General features: G+C 42.4%; 1 long non-coding RNA gene across 3 annotated transcripts in view; it reads right to left on the bottom strand.

Moving 5' to 3' along the window:
- The window catches only part of LOC142362618 (uncharacterized), a 57,620-nt gene that overhangs the window by 25,337 nt on the left and 18,642 nt on the right, over nt 1-13,641 (bottom strand). For 2 of the 3 annotated variants that reach the window (XR_012765197.1, XR_012765198.1), the window contains exons 8-9: nt 10,916-11,012; nt 923-1,007 (exon numbers count right to left, since the gene is read on the bottom strand). This is a non-coding gene — a long non-coding RNA (uncharacterized LOC142362618). The remainder of the gene's footprint in view (nt 1-922; nt 1,008-10,915; nt 11,013-13,641) is intronic. The other variant, XR_012765199.1, reaches the window with a different exon arrangement.

The following is a 13,641-nucleotide window of genomic DNA, read 5'->3' as shown; positions in this document are numbered from 1 at the left end:
GCCCTACTCTGGTTGAGGTGGTTCCATATCTCCCATGGTTGCAAGTCCCTTCATCTGTGTGATCTGACCCTGCCAGTCTTAGGGGATTCTCCTGCTGAGTCCCATCAGACTCTTAACAAAAGAAGGAATTCAGGGCTGGGTACAGAGTAAAGAAGGAAGAAAATGTAGGCTAAGGTCTGACTATCTGTTCTGTGCAGACAAGTTGTGGTCCTGAAGAAGTCCTTTGCCTCCCACCAAATTGTGGGGGTGGAAGCAAAAAACCTGCCCCATTTCTCAATGGTATTTTTATTCAGATTCTACTCTTCAAAAGACCATATATAGATACAAGACTCTAGCTGAAATCCAAAGTTTGAAAAGTTACAGACTCTTACAAAGTCTCTGATGGATCTGAATTTTTCAGCTAAAGAACATCTATGCTCTTGACCTGAGACCTAGATTTCACATTTCAGGAATTAAATGAGAATCATTTTCTAAAAGACATTAGACCAAGGCTGGGCTATCGAAAGGATAACTTCAGGATTTAGATGAAGATACTGTCATGTCAAGGAGACTTAAAACCTGACATATTTGTTTTCTGTTGAAAGGTCAGACTTAGTTTGTTAGACTACATTGTGGCTTGTTATGTGCAGGATGCAAAGGAAAACTGGAGGTTGTTCTGGATTTCACATCTCTTACAGGCTTGTCTGCAGTAACAGGGTGTAAGGCTCAGTGACCCAGATGATCTGGGCTTGTCTTATATTACTCTGTTCCAAATTTATCCTATGACTGTGCCAAAAACCTGCCAAAATATAAGGGAAATATTTGTGACCTCTGCCAAATTGTGAAACCTCTGGGTCTGAGATTCCTCAGATGTTTTGTTTAGACTGAAGGAGTCAAGCCTGAAAAACGGGGACTGTGAAAGGAAAGGAAAGATATTCCCTACCTGCTGCTGCAAAGCTGGGCTGTGTGGCAAAGCACTCATCCTCCTTCCACACAGGAATCCTACTTTTCTCACGAAGGTGTTCAACCTGATTTAAAAAAAAAAAAAAAAAAGGAAAAATTGTGATGGAGGAAGGCAAGGAGAGCCTTGTCCTCTGCAAGTGTCATATTCAGCCTGAAGGGACTGGGGGATTGGAGCCCTCACCTTTCTCTTGCTGAAAACACTGAAATTCGGGTCACATCCTACAGGTGTACCCCAAAGTGCGGACTTCTAGGAGCTGGACAGCCACTACAGCCACCCCGCCAAGCCACTGCTGCAGACCTGAGGGGATGAACAGAGAACCTCATGGCAAGCAAGGAGAAGAGCCAGAGAAGAGATTGAATGATCTCATTTTAGATCAGATGGATGGCTCTAAATGACCTGTACAGGCTCTCCCTGAGCCCTCAGCCACAACATTCAGAGCCAAGACACCACTAGCAGTTCTGAAGTAGTTATTAGTGGCTGAAGTAGCACTTGTCAACTGCGACTTCAGTTTCAAGTAATAGTTTAACAGCATCAGCTTGAAGAAAGGTTATATCTCAGTGTGTCTGGTGTGCTGCTGACACTTAAAGGAAATAATTGGTAGACTTAAAGCAGGGGCAGACACCAGTGGTGGAACAGGAGAAGAGGCTGGATACTCGAAACAAAACTTCAACAATACTGTGTGAAACACGAGCCAGGAAAGCATCATAAGCCCTGGCATAAAAAGCATGAGGAAGCTGTAACCCAACCTGCAGAAAGCGCTTTCTGCTCCCCACAATGAGCTGTGCTGCTGTGACATTTAAAGACTCATCTACAGTTGCAGTTTGCAGCCCTGTCCTAACAAGAGGACAAAAACATGTTGCCCCTTGCGATTCTTGGCCAGCTTTTCAGAAAGCACATGTAATGCAAACTCCTGCTGATTTTTGGCTTCAGGACAGCAAAAACCAAGAGAAAGTATATGTGTGTGTGTATGTGTGTGTGCTGTGGAGGAAAAGACAGGAAATCATCTGGAATGAAGTGCAGAGTCTCATTTTACCTGTAGTTTGTCTGTGTGATGCTAAAATAGAGGAATTAGCATGCAAATCCAGCAGTCCCTTGGCTGTTAACGCTTTCCAATTATCTGCATTTGATTTTGGTGGGTGCTGATAGATTGTGTCAGCAGGTGAGGTGGGATGTCTGAAAGGTGTTCTGGCTGCCACAGGCGGGAGAGGGCTGCATGTGTGCATGTTTTTCCCCTATGCTGCTTGCTGGAATGATGCTGGCCTGCCAAAATAAAAACATTGCTGTCACTCACTGGCCAGAGGAACTGGTTCTGATCTTGGGGATCCTACGTTTCTGCACACTTTGGTGTAACAGCCAGAGCAGCTGAAGTCAGGTGGGCTGATCCACCAGTCAATAAGGTGAAAGCGTGGATGTCTCAAGCACATGGTTCGGGGCAGCGTTTCTGGTTACTGTCCCATTCTGTTCCCCTACTGCCATTTCAAAACGCTTTTCTAATGAATATTATATATTACTAGCATTGCATGAAGCATTTCAGCGTCCCCTTCACAGAGGTTAGGAAGTCACTGTGCTTGGTACTGTAGAAATATAAAATCTTGTTCTTGTCTCAGGAAATGCACAAGCAAAAGCAAGGGGAGAGAAACTGGCAAAAGAGCAAAAGAAAATAGCATACTAACCTGCACCAGCATCAAATACAGCTGCATCAAGGGAAGGGGAGTTTTGCAAACATACTTCTTGCTTTTAGAATAACACAGTGTGTATGTTCTAGCCAGTCAGCCTGAGAGTGTGGACAGGGCTCTGGCTCCATGGCTGCCCCTAAGACCTGCTCCTGACTGCAACCAGCAGCGTTTCAGCAAACGGAGATAAAGTGGTAGTGTGTGAGTGAGTAAGAATAGTGTCTTTGAAATAAAGAGTAGCTTGTATTTGTTGAAACAGAAGAACTGCCATGGAAAAAGATCTTTCTTCCAGGGGAAGGAAGTCAAGACAGCAACGATTTGGTCACACTGATAAGGTAGAGAAATTACATTTATAGAGCAATTTTAAAAAATAGGCATGTGCTCCAATTTGTCCATAAAAAAGGATGTTTCTACAGGTAAAATGCAAGTAATTCTGAGCCTCTGTAAACAGTTTCAGTTGTGTGGAGGTCCAGGAAAGTCAGTATCTTTTCTGTTTGTTATAAATAAAACTCAGAAAGACATAGACACATTCTATACGTAATAAATTAGAGGGAGGTGAACAAGTTGAAGAAATTGCTTACACTAGAAGTGTGGGCCCCAGGTCATGAGAGAAAAAAGGAGAGACAAAGAAGTGCTGTTTTGTGGAGGGGAAATTAGAGATTCATGGTCAGCTTAAGATGGCTCACCATGAGTGAGTAAATGTCAAAGGCACTGCCTGAAATTTTACTTATGGACAAAAGAAAACAAGTCTAGAGCAGATTTGTGAGTCATTGTCATAGCAGTGATACTTGAGTTTGTATAAGCAGCCAAAGTTGCCTAGAGAAGGGTATGGGAGCAGAAGAAGAAGAGACCAAGGTTTGGTATCTGTGAAGCCAACACAAAACTAGAGGGTGGGGAGATGATGAGGAGCCTTCAGTCAACAAGAGCAGCATCAACAGAGGACTGTGTCACAGATGCTGAAAAGAACACATTTCAAAAAGCAAGCAATGCTGAAAATTGCTGATGGGTTAAGAGGCTGGGGCTGGCATACTGCTGTCAAGTTTTACCCAAGAGATACACAAAGGTTTTGTTGAGAGCTATTTCAATGGATTGCAAGGTTGGCTACGTAGGACAGAGAAGGCAGAGAAGCAAGCCTACATAGGAAAGAGAGCGGGGTTTGCAGAGAGCCAAACAGAGACAAAAAGTGATCCTTACAAATAGAAGAAATAAAGCGTTGTATTATGAGAGCTGGAGAACAGAAAACAGTGAAAGGTTCAGGAGTATGAGGAAGGGAATGAGAAGGGAAAGATCAAGAGATGAAATTAGACTTCTTCTTTAGAAGTGTAAGAAAAGAAGAAAAATGTTTGTGACTGTGATGGAGAGGGAGGAAGAAGGGAAAACCAACCTGATTCCATTTTCAGAGAAATCAGCAAGAGCTTGTACACTACAATAAACAAAGACAAAAAGAGGAAGTTGAGGAATATATAAAAAAAATGCAATTGGAAGAAGACATGAGGTATGGGGACGAGGGACTGGAGGAGAGGAAGAGAGTGGACATCATCAGGAGAGAGGAGGCAAATGACTCAGATGTGGAAGAGAAAGTGAAGCTGGAGTGGACCTGACAACTGTACCAATGGAGGGCCAGGATGGGACAACCCTGAGGAGGATCCAGGGAGCAGAATAAATTCCAGTGTCAGCTTGACCTGCAAAAATGTCACTGAATTTGTTCTAAAAGCAAGGAACAATGAGAGATGAATTTAAGCTACTGTTAATAACAACATATTGTTTAACTATAACAATAATACTGATGATACTCTGAGCTATACATCACCTATTTCTGCTGGTTTTGTTTATCTTAAAAGAGAGGATGCCAAAGAAGCTTCAAAGAGCACTGCCACCTTTTGCACCTACCCCAAATCAGGCCTGCAAATCCACCCTGTGTCTTGCTCGGATTGAGAGCTTCTGTCCTTGAAATGTTAAACTACTTATCTGTAGGTGTGCACAGTCTTGTGTCTCACAGAGCTAGGAAGAAATTTGACATGAGTGTGTCACCGTGGGGAAAAACAAACAACTCCTGAGAAATTTTGAGAGCACGTGTATTTTTGGCAGAGGATACCAGCCAGACATGTCAGCTGATAGCACTCATAGAACTGGAAGACGGAAAATGAACTGCATTACAACAAACAAAGATTTCACAACTGAAAGCAGCACACTGACATTTATATTAGCTCCATTTGACACGACCTGACGGGCTGGGCTGGGCTGGAGCAAAGCCCATTGAAACATCCACCCGCTTCTGTCCCAGCCCACCAGCGGCTCTGCCACGCGCCTTTCTCACCATCCTGGGAAGGGAGGAGATCATACACCTCCTGATGCTCTTTGCTGCAGGAAGGCCAGTTCCTGGGCCAAACACTCAGCTAACCAGCAGCAGAGGCAGTGCATTTTGCTCGTGCTGATTGAGGGCGACCTTGTGACAGACCACGGCTGTCGATGCAAGTCAGGAGAGCTTGACAAGCTCCATCTAGAGAAGAAACGTGGTGGGGTCAGCAAAGGTTCCCCTGCTCTAGGCTATTCTGTTCTTTGACACTGAACCAGAGTGGCTCTTTTGACCTCGGTGGAGTTACTCTGATTTACCTGAAGGTAGCAGAGAGCAGAATCCAGCCCAATAAATTATATCAGTTTTATGGGGTTTGCGTATGAGAGAAAGAGAAGTCCAGACCCTCGGTCCCTGGGCTACTTTGGGGGCTGACTGTCAAGGTGTGTATTTTATTGTGTGTACTGCTTGTCTGATGATAGGAACTAAATTGAGAAGAGGCTCATTTCTCACAGGCCACTGAGCAACCAGAATGTGCTAACTGTCATACAGAGGAAGCACTCAGGTGTCGGGATTGTCAGGAGAGAAAGTGCAGCGCTTTTTATTAACTGCAAGAGCAATCAGCTCTGTCTGGGTCTGCTCAGTCTTGTGGAAACACATAGTTCACACTGGGCAATGCTCAGAGGCTTAACACAGGTATCAACACTGTGCCTTCGGTAATAACTTCACATTAGAACAGTTGCATTCCAGGCTGTTGCATAGTCACGACTCTACTTGTGGTGCTTGGTAGTCTGATCTCTTGAAGGAGTTTGCAAAGTCTGAATAGGTCTAACATTGCACAATTCGATAGCATATGTAAACAGTATATTGTCTTGCCCTCTGAGGTCTTGCACGGTTTATGCAAAGGCTGCTTGCACCCCTTTTGCCTGGCATGATGCCCCGCTCAGAGGCTGGGTGTGCTGGTTCAGGCTCAGGCCTGAGCACACGTGGCTGCTTCAGGGTTTAGGACCGGAGGGATGTAGGTAGTGTGCCATGGTGCATGGCAGAAGGACCCTAAAAAGAAAAGGGTGTGATGAAGATGAATTCAAGACACTAGTAGACTCTTCCTGAAGTTAAGCGCATTTCCACTGAGTCCTTCCCTGAAGACAAGGAAAATACCCCCGCATTTGGAGGGGTAAAATCTGATTTTGATTTGAATTTGATTAACTTTCTTGAAACTAAATTTGTTTTACACAATTAAAAAAAATAAATAAATCACACTTTTGAAAACTTGTTCTAGCTGCTGCAATGTTGCCTTTTGCTGGTGGTAAAAAGGTCAAATGTGATCCACGTTTCATTTGCATTCTGGCACACTGTCACCACTGGACTCTGTGAGAGGAGCTCAGGGGCTTTCTCTTCTCAGCTGGGACATATCCAAACACCACGACCCAAAGCCACGATCATAAGTAGATCCCTGCAGCATGCTTGGGGCAGAGGGCAAATACCTCCCGAAACCCTAAATTGCTTCCTCCCTCCCTAGAGGTCATCACAAACGGTATAAAATATTCAACCTCTGTCAAGGAGTCACTATCTAGCTGAGAGCTGCTACACCTCAAAAAGCACCAAAAGTGGGGGGAGCCTCTAACCTGTTGCCTCAGCTGGGAGATTTCTGTCTGAAGTGGTTGGTCTGTTACATCTCTCTAGTATAAAATCAGCACACAATTAAATATATATGTGTGGGCAAAGCTCCAACCTGTTTACTTCACCGCTTTACCCAGGGAAAGTCCTGAGAATAGCATTAAAGCAAGAGGCCAGCTGGGCCAGCAGAACTGTTCACGGCTGGCTGCAGCGCAGCGCTTAGTTGCAAACACATGAAATAGCCCACTACATCAGAAAGAGAAAAATGAAATACATGAGGCACAGCGGCCACTGCAGCGGCTGAGCCTCTCCCTTTTCACATGGTCAGGGATGCTGAACGTCCCTCTCCAGTTACTCCAGAGTGAAACACTGCCTCTTGGTGCCGTACGAAAGGCAGAGTCTCAGAGCTGTGCATGCGATTCCCTGGTTTATCAGGGTGGGCTGCACATTTTAAGGCCAAGTGAAGTGACACATTCTGTCTTCAGAGAAGGGTTGGTCAGCTGTACAGCGGTTTGTGCCCTGAGCAGGTGCTTCAATGTCAAAGGTATTAAAGCTGGTTATTTTCAGCACTGTGCCAAGTGCCGTACAGGCTTGTTCCTCCCCTACCCCCATTCTAATTAAATTTATAGGCGGCAGCTATGAGCTGGGCTAAGAGTTGAGCTGTCAAGTTAAGAGAGAAGCACCAGCAGCGCAAACCACTGCATCTGGAAAGACAGAGTTTCTGATGGTGGCTGTACATTCTGGAAATCATCTCTCCAGTCTCATCTCTCATATGTTTCCTGATCTATCTCACCTTTCTCTCTGTCTCTTGCATACCCAGGTGCACACATGCACACACACACACAGAGCCACGTGCCCACTCTGTGAGTTACGTGCTATGGGGCCTTGCTTTGGTGGATTGCCCCTCTCTACACAGGAGTACATATATAATACAACTAAGGGCTCTATCCTTCTGCCAGCTACATCAGTGTAACGCAGGCATCTCCAGGGGTGAAAATGCCTTGGATGGTTTAACCCTAGATGTAGGCTGTTCTGAATTTCAGTGGAGCTGGTGAGAATGGCGAGTTTTGCAGCTCTCAGCTGATGGTTGTATAACTGCATGGTGCAAAGTTGTCCCAGAGTTTGCACCTCATCCGCCACCAGAAGACTTGCTAGAGCAGTGCTACAGGCAGGTCTCTGATAAATTGGGATGATCTTGGTCACCGCTCCAACACTAATTTCCCTAGCAAGGCACAAAACTGAGGTCTTCACATGGTTTACAGTGAACATTTCCCACAGTGTTCAGCTTTACATTAGATGGTCCCTGCAGGCCTCAGTATCCTCAAGGACCTCCCTAAGACTGGCTGAGTACTGCCTCCAGAGACAGCAGCACCTCAAGGGATGAGGCAGCCCCAGGACCTACAGGACCTTCTTTTTCCTTCTTTGTCCTTCAGGAATTCACCTGGTCTACCCCTGCCTTGGACTGGGAGATATGATAAGATCACAGCCAGCAGTAAAGTGGCAACATGCCCGACAAATATATTTTCTCCAGCCCTTCTGAGGATCATGTTATCAAAACAACTTCAAGCTACAGTGTGTTGTTGCCTGCCCACCCTGTGGACAGCACTGGCTGGTCTCAGTGTGGCACAACAGAGCACTCATCCAGTTCATATCCCTCTGGCCAGATCGAAGAAGGATAACGATCCCGATAAAGCTATCTCTTCCAGAGGCTGCTCACAAAATCATGAGGGAAGGGGGCTTGGTAGAGGTTTGCAGTGTGCTGTTGCACACATTCAAACTGGCTTTGAAGCCAGTTAAACAAATGGGAGGATGATGTGTTTCTCATTTCTGCATCTCCTGGAAGGGATGTTGCATTGCGAAGCCCAAACCTGATCACCAGAGCTTTCAAAAGAAAAACTCCCTCAACCATCTCACTATCCACTGTTATTCCTGAGACAGTTTTCTGTCTGCGAAAAACCAGACGAGGATGAGGGGAAGGACGTACAGATACTGAGGGATAAGAAGTTTCTTTTTGGTATGGCAGGGAACCTGCAAGAGGTTCTGAGTGTCCACAAAGCATGGGGGTGCTGAGGGAAGATGGAGGTTTTCAGAAAAGACAGGCATCAGTTTTTCCCTATTACTATTTACTCTGCTTTCAAAAAAAAAAAAAAAAACCACAAAAAAAACAACAAAAACCCTGCATGAGTGACAGAGTTAGAAAATCTTTCTTTAGGTGCCAGTCCAAAAGACTGAGGATCAGAGGCAGTTTAGGTCTCCTCATGAATGGATAAGGTTTAAAATGCTCAGAGATATAATCTTGACAATTTTGTCTTCCCTTTCCCCTCCACAGAGACAATAATTATGACTGTAAAAAGCAGTAGGCTCCATGTACCCCTTTCTGATGTCAGGGGCCCATTTTAAGGTCAATGACTGAAATGCTCTGATGGTGTCAGCTGAGCTTTGGCATTTGTTGCTAGGATTTTACTCAATGAGGACTCTTAAGACAATGTATGTTCATTAGTTTACAAGAAGGTATAATTACCCATCCAAACTGTACCATGTTTCATTCACTACTAACCTTCTGATTCATCTAGGTAGGTGGCAATGAATGCATTTTCTAACTGGTGATTACCAAATTAGTTGCATGATAAACCTTTTTCAACATACATTTTATAAAAAAAAGTAAAATGAATAATGAGTTGATCTTCTCTTTCAGCATGCTGTAATTTTTATTAATTTAACTCAAGCCAATTTATTAGAAGGGGGGGAGAAAGAGAGGGAGAGAGCTTTTATTTATCTGAACTCACATTGCAAAAGAGGCAAATAATGGGAAAATTTCTGAATGTAGTTATATTTTTAAATCCACATTAATTAGAAATCCACTTATTCTTTGTAAAGGCAGAGGCTGCAGCCTGGTTGGCGGAGGGGGGGGGATAGGGGGTCCTGTGTAAATTGTCTCCCAAGGACCCCACTGAAATTTCCATAGCATTCACCATATGACACTGATGTGTGAAAATTGACATGAAGATTTGAAAATTGGGACCGAGGGAGACCAAGCATAAAATAACTTCAATTTTGCACTCTCTCTGTCTCTCTGAGGAATAGTGCACTGGACTGACCAACACAACACAAACAAGTGAAGGGGAGAGAAAAAAATATTCAGGGAGAAGGATAGGAGTTATTAAAGAGAAAACACACTCCTCACTCACAGAGAGAAAGGATGATCAATGGACTTAGTCACAGAGAAATTCAAGCAGAAAATTGCTGCTGTTTTTTATCTGAAAGGCAGCAAGTTTAACCAAACCAGAATTCTCTCAACTCACTCCAAGGCAAAGAGTGAAAAAACCCACTGTATTTTGAAACTGTGGGAGAATTGTGCTAGTATGCAAATTTTCGTGTGTGATTTTATAATGTTATGACGCCAAACGAGTTGCAAGAGAGAGTCCTCACCTCCAGAAGTCCTCACTATGGAAGATTTTATTCTAGCTATTTTCTGACTGTGGAACACCTGAGTCTGTGCACCATCCTCAGGGGAAAGACTTACTTTCCAGCTATAGGTTTTCACATATTCAGAAGTCATACACCAGAGTGGCCATAACTACTAGGAAGCTGTCAACTTTCTGTTTATAATCTGCCATGAGTTTTCAAACCCCACCAAAATTAGAAAGCCAGCCTCTTATCCTGTGAATGGCTATCAGGCTGTAGACAGATGGAACCACTGGACTCCGCTGTTAAAAGGGAAGTCCTGTTCCTTCTTCAGAACGAGGGTAAAACTTTAAAATCAGTAAAAATGGTTCAGGAAAACCAACCAATCAAAATAAAATGTTTCAGGTCTGTCAGCTGTAACCTAAGTCTTAAGGGGTTAATTGTTTTGCTTTGGACAGATTGGCACTATTTTTAAATTCTGTATAAATTTTTTCATCTGCTGTTCTTTGGGATGATTTTGTGATTCTGAATGTGGTTTTTTAGAACTAAACTCTGGTATTCTGGAGCCTCTTGCTAATGCTTGTCTGCATCCACAAAATCACCCCAGCCTTGGGACTGGCCTTTACCCTGTCCACTGTGCAAAAGCAGGAGGTACCAAAGCACCACTGAGTTGTGCAAATAACAGCAAAGTTCATCTTCTGCAGTATAACCGCTGTTCAGGAAATAGATATCCATAATTTTCTTAACACTGGTTAGGTGTTCAATAGTTCACATCCTCGAATTGTGGTCAAAATCCCTACTGGGTTTAGAAATTCACTTTAGGATCTCAGCTGGACCATTCAACCCTGCTGCACTGTGATGCAGACAGACAGATACCCTGCCAGTAAGTCCATGGGGGTTTTTCAAAACCCAGATCTGTTATAATTTTGGTCTTAAAATTCCACATCTGATCTGCTCTGCTCTAGATAAACACTCACCACTTACCACCATCACGAACATTGAACAAGAGTCCTGTTGCCAGTGCTGCTGTTTCCTTTTTGGATCACAAGTTATTTGCTGGTCTCTGTTATCCCAAAGTCATCTGCAAGACAATGGAAATGCAAGTCTATACATTTCTGCTACCTATGCATATAGATAGAGATAGTGAAGAGATAGAGAAACTGATGATGGCTTTAGCTTTAAAACTAATTCTTCTTGACTTACTGTTAGTCCTAAAGCCATTCTCAGTCTGAGAAGATGTACTGTAAAGTCCTGAATGCTGCTGTCTCACCAGACTATTTTTCGCAGCCTTACTTACTTTATTTTATTTAGCTTTGCGGCATATAAAGTTCCTTATGCTTGCTGATATGACGATCTACAAGACCAGTGTTCACATGCTATGGATCTCATTTATTACGAAGTGAAGTATATAACAATGAAAAATAGCCACAGCTATTCCTTCTCTCTCCAGGGTATCTCAGCACCCTTATGGATGACCGCACACACAGTCAGCACCATAGAAATAAATGGAGGGGAAATCGCAGTGCACCGTTCAAAGCTGGAGGACTGAGTGCCTGTGGTCTAGAAGCATACTTGATCCATAGCTTCTGTTGAAGGCGTATTACAGAGGGTATACTGAAAAAAATGTATTTATATTTTTTGAAACAGCATGCCTAGATGTGGAGCAGGTGGGCCTTGTAGGAACTGAGGAGCAGGCAGAAAGGAGAATTCTCTATTATAACGGCCCTTAGGAAGCATTCATCAATAAACACCTTGAGGATTTTCAATAGAGTCCAGAGGAAAATGCCCCACGATTCATAGACTACCGCAAGAGCTGCCCATCTTTGACTCTTAATGCTCTGCTGAGCGTGAAAACAACAGCATGGAAACAATACAAAAAGGCCTTGCAGGTAATTTCACAGGGTAACAAGGAATGCCAGGCTTATTGTAATTCCTGGCATTGGGGACAACAGAGTTAGTTAAATTAAATGCTAGGATATTTAGGGCAGCTTCTGTGTTTCACACACTGACGGGTTTTTTGTAAATTTTGTGCTTTGGCTCATCTGATATAGCTATATAACATAAGATGGTTTGAGTTGCACTCAAAGTATGGTTTTGAAATTCTTTCTACAACTAGGAAACCTATGAAGTTATGTTTAAAAAAAAAAAGAAATTTGAAATTTGCCCAATGATCACCTGATTCCAGCAGCTGAGGCTTTCAGGCATATCACAAGAAAACTACAAGAATTCACAACACTAGAACAATAACAATGATGATGATATTAACAAGGCTTCAATCTTACATAAACAGAAAAAAGAATGCAAGGTGATGTTATCTAATGATTTCACTGCTTTCTTTTACCACCCTGTTGCAATACAGTGGCCATGAGCCAGCATTGCCTTGAAATATAGTTCTGTAATGTGTGTGTCACAGAAGCTGTCTTTTATTTACATACTTAAATCTATTTGTGCTGTGCCTGAACATGACAAAGTTGATGCCACCTCTCTTTTAATGAACTCACATTGTCCAGTTACTTCTAATTTACAAAATTGTGAGATCAGATTTTGGCCCAATACTTTCATTAGCACTTTCAAATTACTCAAGAAATAATTTTAAGAATTAATTCTTAATTTTAATAATAAAACTAATTCTTATAATGTTTATATTTCCCTGTTTGTATTTCAAATACTCTTTAAAGTACTTCACTTTCTCACCTTAGATCTCTCTTGGCTTTTATATGATCTTTATGGTCTTCTTCCTCTAAAGGGCCCACTCAGTCTAATAAAGAGGTGATTCTAAAAGGCATTTCTTTGTTTATATCTAATCATAGTACAGATTTCATCAAATGCTTTAGAACATACATATAAAACACTCCTGGCTGGTTTCTTGCAGTTGGGAGATAGTCGTCTCCCTGTGAAGTTTGAGATGAAATGTTCAAATATAAAGGGGAAAAAAAAAAGGATAACACCCACCTTAAAAAAGTCTTCAGAAACCTGCTGGGGAGAGTTTGAGGAGGAAAGATAGGAATGATATACCGTCATATCTGAGAAAGGATGGAAGAATCACCTCGATTGCTACCACAGAGAAGTGTTTTCAAGGTTACTTTCAACTCCAGAGCAATAGTAGCAAATAGTTTGCAAGCTCTCCTGAAGATTTTAACTAGAAATTTGATATTCACAGGAGCAAAAAAGACAGTTATAGGCCATTGGGTGCAGCATAATTGACACTCAGCCCCAGCCACAGAGGTTGGAACTACATCCAAGCTTTCTCCGAGTTTGACACAGGGCATATATTGAAGTTAGAGGCAGTTTAGTGAAAGCTCATTTTCTTGGACTATATAGTTCTATCAAAATGCAAGCATTTCACAAACAGCTTCAGAAGTGAAGATGGAAGAATAAAGTTCCCACAATTCTGAAATGTCCACTTTTAACACTTTGGAAATAGAGTAGCTTGATGTTTATGTTTAAGTTTTTTATATGTATGTTTTAAATAGTTTATATATATCTAAAACCATAGCTTTATATATATAGGGTATATATATAGTTAGGTATATATACGTCTATGTGTGTATGTGTAGAATTTTTTCTTTAATGGAATTTTGCAATAGGAATTTTCCCTTATTGGAATATTTTCTTTATTGTAAAATTATTTTTAAATCCAAAAAGCAAAATAAAACACTGTTTGAAGAATAGATAATCTTTAACTTCAAATATCTCAGAAGGGAAAGCAG

This window comes from Opisthocomus hoazin, chromosome 10 (genome assembly GCF_030867145.1).
Source record: "Opisthocomus hoazin isolate bOpiHoa1 chromosome 10, bOpiHoa1.hap1, whole genome shotgun sequence".
NCBI lineage: Eukaryota > Metazoa > Chordata > Aves > Opisthocomiformes > Opisthocomidae > Opisthocomus > Opisthocomus hoazin.
This window is presented reverse-complemented; position numbering and strand designations above follow the sequence as displayed.